We start from the raw sequence: 6,000 nt of genomic DNA, 5'->3' as shown, positions 1-6,000 counted from the left end.
ATCTGTTGAAGTTGTGAATGAATTAAACAGAAACAATCAAAGAGTTGCCATTGATACCAAATTCTACAAATAACGAAAAATATTAAGATATGACATACGACAACTGGCGAGGATCTTCACTTGAGACAGGCGCATGGAAATGTGGAAAATTTTTATAGAAACTATTATTTTGAGATTTCAATCCTCGAGATTGTTTATATAATGTTTTGAATCAAAGTGATTTGCATTATGTTCAAGTAATGCACAACTTAAGTTGAGACAAACGTTTCGCACGGAAGTTGTAATAAACAGTTTTACCATTTACTGGAGATAAAAGTTTGCAGAAATTACACTAAAAAATTAAATTTGCTGAGTTCTCATCAGTCGGGAAGAAGAGATTTAGTGTTTCAATACTGCAACAAAATCCATACACATACTAAACAAAACCAAAATCAATGAACAGCGATTATATTGTTGTTCTTCATATCAAAGCGAGACCTTCAAGGGGGGACAAGAGCTTGTAGCTCACTGTAATTTAAATTATAAATATTTCACTGTATAGAACTGTAAATATGCAAATTCCTCGAGCTCATTAGATAACAAATTCGCTCCATTAAGAATAATTTTATGGAAATCACATTGGATAATTTCGTCTTTCTTCCAACCAATAAGAATAATGAGGGATTATAATCTAAATATAGAAAGGAAGACAGTACAATATTCAGAACATGCATAAAGCAAGCAGACTGTTCCTGAACTGTAACATATAAGAGGACAAAATCATTTATATTAGATGTGATTCATGTAGGGTTCTACTAAAACTTTTAGCGATTTTGGGAGAACATTTCCTTTCAGTGTTTTTCTGATGAAGAAAAGATGAATTTTATACTATATCAATCAACACTATCCCATGTGAATAAATAAGAACCTACGTTAAAAAGTCAATAGAACTGAGGACGAGGATTCTGGACTTTACTTGATTTATATAATTGTACACTTGAATGTTCATTTATATTGTTTACTTTTTTTGTAATTTGTGTTTGTCATAAACTGAAGTTCATATGACAATAAACATTTGAGAATGACGTTGGTAGATTTTATCGAAAAATATTGAAATTTAGTTAAAATTTTCAATAAGTAGTTGTAATTACAATCCAATACATACTGTAACATTGTTTTGAATTCCGCTTTTAGTCTGAACTACTTGATATACGATCTTAAAGTACACATTGCTTATTAATTATAAAACATCAACTTATTGTTGGTTCATCTGTGCTATTGATTTCACGGTTATGTCTTCGAATAGAATATAATTCTACAGGATGGGCATCAAAATAGATAGAGATAAGAGAGATACCGGTATAAGGTATACAAAAAAAATACAATACTCTATTCTCTAAAAACAAAAAAAAACAAAAATATGGTGAAGCCAGGGGGACGATTTTCTCGTTTATTATTTTAGTAAGTTTGCACAGTTGTTTTCGAAGAAAAGTATTTTTTGTGTTACAAAGTTTCTCAAATTTTTAAAATACATTTCATTTTGCTGATGTGTCACAAAATGTGCATTTTTTCTCTGATTTCTGTTCATCTTTCGGCTGATAAATTGTGATTTAGGGTCCTAAATTACCAAAAAAATTATAACATCTTTATTAAGAAGTATTTATGAATAATCTTCGAAGGTTAAATCTCTTTTGTAGATTTTATAAACCAAACATGTATTATGGGGTGTATGAAATTACGGATGCCTTGATTGCTGGAGTTGACCTGTGAGTCTAAATTTTACTGCTGCAACTAACCATTTTCGGTATTAACATTTTGTAGCAGGAAAATATTGAAGAAACCGCATTTCTTTAATATGCCATTTACATTTTTCACCAAATCTATTTCTACGTTTTAAGTCTTGAAGTAGTGATATGTTATAAACTTAAAATTATGCTGGGCAGCTTATTATTACACGAAACCAGCTTTCAAAGTTTACTTGATGACGTCCCGTTTTAACATAAACAATTACATTTGGAGCACTCGTTTTCATTGAAAGAAGGAGATGTTTCAATAATGTCTGATACTTTTTTTTTCCATTTATGTTATTTATTCTATACATAGCATCTATAGAGGACGATGGACCTCACAATTATTATTTTAAAGGTTTATTTAACCTTTCATTGTTACATTGTATATTTTGTCCTCTTCAATCACTATAATTACATTACATATATGTTTCATTAGAATCTATAGTTCTAATTGACTGACAACAATCTTGAGGCATTAAAATATAAATTTCGTATAAAATACAGTTATGAAAAAGTTATGAAAATTGAGAATGGAAATGGGAAATGTGTCAACGAGACTACAACCCGACCAAAGAGCAGAAAACAGCCGAAGGCCACCAATGGATCTTCAACACAGCACGACTGCAAGTGCTATCCGTAACAATGATAAAACAATGCATAGAAAAAAACAAACGAAATGTTTGATATAACTCTCAATTGGTTGTAACATAAAAATGTAATTATAAGAATTGAATGCTTTTTTTTATATTTTTTTATGATTCTAAAACAGTTGATTGTGAGCACATTTATAGAATGAAGCATTTCCGCGTTTCATACAAATTGTGCTGCGATCAACGCAATAACGTTATAAAAAGAAGCATTCAATTCTTGAGTACATAGCTTTGGTTGGATTTTTAGGAAATTTTTTTCTTAGTTTGCGCGATGGTGCCTGACCCATCAAAAACCTATACCATGTAATTGAATTCTTTCATTATTTTTACTTCTTCGTTATTAAAGTTGGAAAAAGAAACGAAACGATACAAAAAGGTAAGGGAAGACATAACAAGACAACATAATACAACCTCTAATAAACAAACATAAAACAAAAAACGAGCCCCTCAAAAGATTAGAGCACAAAAAATATAAATAATAAAAGAAACATGGTGCGCTAACGTATTTGCTCCGCTCCACACAAAAAAGTTTTAGTTGTGAAAAAACCGCATTCGTTGAAATCTGAGATATTACCGTAAACACGGAACAACGGATATTAGCCCATCTGGAACAGGAAGATGAACGTTAGGAAAAAAAAACATCTTACACATGTATGTTTTAAGAAAATAATTTCATCATTAAGACCTAAAATGGACATCGGTCCTTATTAACGTTTGGTTGAAGTGTTTCGAGGTGGATATATTTTACTTTAACTGATTTTTAAACTTGTCAATATTGTAATTTTGTTTCTTTTTTCAATATTTACGACTTCAAAAATCAAAAAACATATAATATGTCTATCAATCAATTCATCATTTCATATAAAAAGAAAAATAATAATATGCTCGACAATATTTCTTCTTAAAAACTCCGAAATTCACTATATCTTTGAGTCGCCTCGAAAAACATAGTTTTGTTGATTTCGCAGATGCCATTTCTGATATAACATAAGAATGTGGTGGGGTTAAACATGTTTCCAAGCGCCCAATCCTCCACTCAAACTGGAGAGAACAACATAAGAATCGACTGTAAAAATCTGATGGAAAGGGATTGATTCATCGAATCTGCTAGAGGCAAAAATAAAAAAATTATAAAAAAACAACAAATAACTGATCCAATAGTGCTCGCAATTCGTGAAAGCTACTAAAAAGCCAATTACATTTAACAAACGCATCATGTTTTCACAGACAAGAAAAAAACAATCAGTTCACATAGAATTTAATGCATAGACGTTATAAACCGCCCGAACAAAGCATTACCGTGTGGAATTCCAGAATAGTAGTTTCGACAGGATATGTTTATTACCGTTAATTAATACATATTTAATGGTTTGATTGATAAAAAAGGAAATCGATGTTAGATCAGATATAATATTCAAAGATTTATAGTGTTAAACTTATAACATTTAGCATATATTTGGTTAAATGATCAACAAGCTAACATTGGTCGTTTCTTAATGTACTGTCTCTATAAACAATTATATGGTTATGAAGATATATTTCATATTAACTTTGTCAGCAAGGGTCGCGCTTGCACATTTTCATTTGAGGCAAAGAGACTGATGCATACAAAGCAATAAATGTTCATAGGGTGTCAATTTTCACTTTGACACCAGGATTCAGTTCAGGATGTGTTCTGAATAGATATAAAGGTTTTTTTTCTGTTTTTCTTTTTCATCAAAGCACTTTATTTGTTGTTGTGTATTAAGGTAAGTAATGGGGAACAAGAAGGGAATCATTTTGAAATAAAAGATATCTACATATTAATGTTTATTGAAATCCTTACAAAACAATATGTTTCTAAAAACTCGTCGCCAGGGATCAATTTGGAACGCATATTATATCTACACATCATTTTTTTGTTAAAATTATCACACAAAAAGATGTATTTGAAGTTTGTAACTCATTTCAACAGCAAAATAAAACCTTTTTACCTAATAATTGACATTGATAATCAACTTGGAATAGCTTATTATACCTGTACTAATAATTTTGTTAAAATATAAACCTAAAAAGATGTCTTTCAATTTATATTTTTTAACAAAAGCAAATTGTTACCATTGTTTCTATCTTCGGCACCTTCATTCAACCCATATCTTTTATTTTTGTTTTTAAGTCCTAGCATAAGAAAACTTTTTCTTAAAATGGGTGATTTTTAAACAAAGGTAAGTTTTCACAACATCTATCTCCCCCTTAACTTGACTGCAAATTTAACACCAGAAATTTGGAATCGCATCCAAATTTTAATATGATACGGAAGTGATAAGATTTTTCTCAAAATTCGTGTGTTTTAATAAAACTATAAAAGACGTTTTAACAAAAAATATTTTTGAGGAAATCTGTACAACTAAATTATGTAAAATCTCAGTTTATATCAATGCGATTTAATTTTGAATAGCATATCACACTTTATGATAAAATTTTAGCACACAGAGATGTTTCATTGTAAGTTCTGATCAAATTTTAAAAAAAAACAGCATCTATACCATAAGGAAACTAATTTTAAAAATTAAAAAAGTAGAAAATGGAGCAAACAAATGGAGCTTACAGTTATTTTTGCTTACAAAAACTTATGTTTTTGTCAAGTAATGTATATCAGTGTAAAAAATGAAAACCGAGATTTTACTGAACTTGGTTTTAAATTTACTATTGATGACGTCAATTCTCTGAGTAACGGAAAACCTGTAGGTGTATCAAGTATGAAATTCAAATGAACTGGAGTTCGAAACAACCAATCAAATCTCGACAAAGAAGTGGACAGCTACAACGCTGTAATACAATTATAGTCATAACAACCGTATCTAGTCAACAAAACACGAGTGAGCAGATTATATTCCTCATGAAGAAATTAGTTTGAATAGTTACTTTGGATTGAGAGCTACAATGTTGCAACACTTTCCTGAAATTTTCATTTCAATGTTGATTACTAGAACTATTGGGGGAATTTCACTTAACGTAACCGGTTCTTCGTTTACCAAAAACAAATATAGTGACTCACATGTAATTTTTGAATTTCACAAAGTTGGTCCATTGATGTGCGTCAGAGACTGCATGTTGTACAAGGGGTGCAACGCAGTGAATTTTGACAGAACTCATTTAGAATGTGAATTGCTGGCAGTTTCCTTCCCTGGTGACAACATAATTGATATGGATGGCTTATTTTATACGGAGATAGGTAGTTGGAAAAAGGTAAGTTATTGTCATTTTAGAATCGTGTTATTCATTTTCCATAAGATATTAATTCGAAGAGAGAGACGAAAGATACCATTGGAATATTCAAACTCATCAGTCGAAAACAATCTGACAATTCCATTGCAAAAAAAACGAAAAGACAAACAACAATACAAAAAAAAATAAAAACAGAGCAACACGAACACAACTAAAAACCGAGATGATCTGAGGTGCTCCAGTGCTCAGGTTAGCAGATCTTGCTCCACATGTGTCAATCAAATCATCTGACGACGCAGAAGCACGGATCCATATATGTTGTGCATGTGGTGGTGACATATACCAAACGGTGGTGGAGGGTACGCTCGAAGGAC

The sequence above is a fragment of the Mytilus californianus genome, unplaced genomic scaffold (assembly GCF_021869535.1).
Source record: "Mytilus californianus isolate M0D057914Y unplaced genomic scaffold, xbMytCali1.0.p SCAF_10, whole genome shotgun sequence".
NCBI classification, from domain to species: Eukaryota; Metazoa; Mollusca; class Bivalvia; order Mytilida; family Mytilidae; genus Mytilus; species Mytilus californianus.
This window is presented reverse-complemented; position numbering follows the sequence as displayed.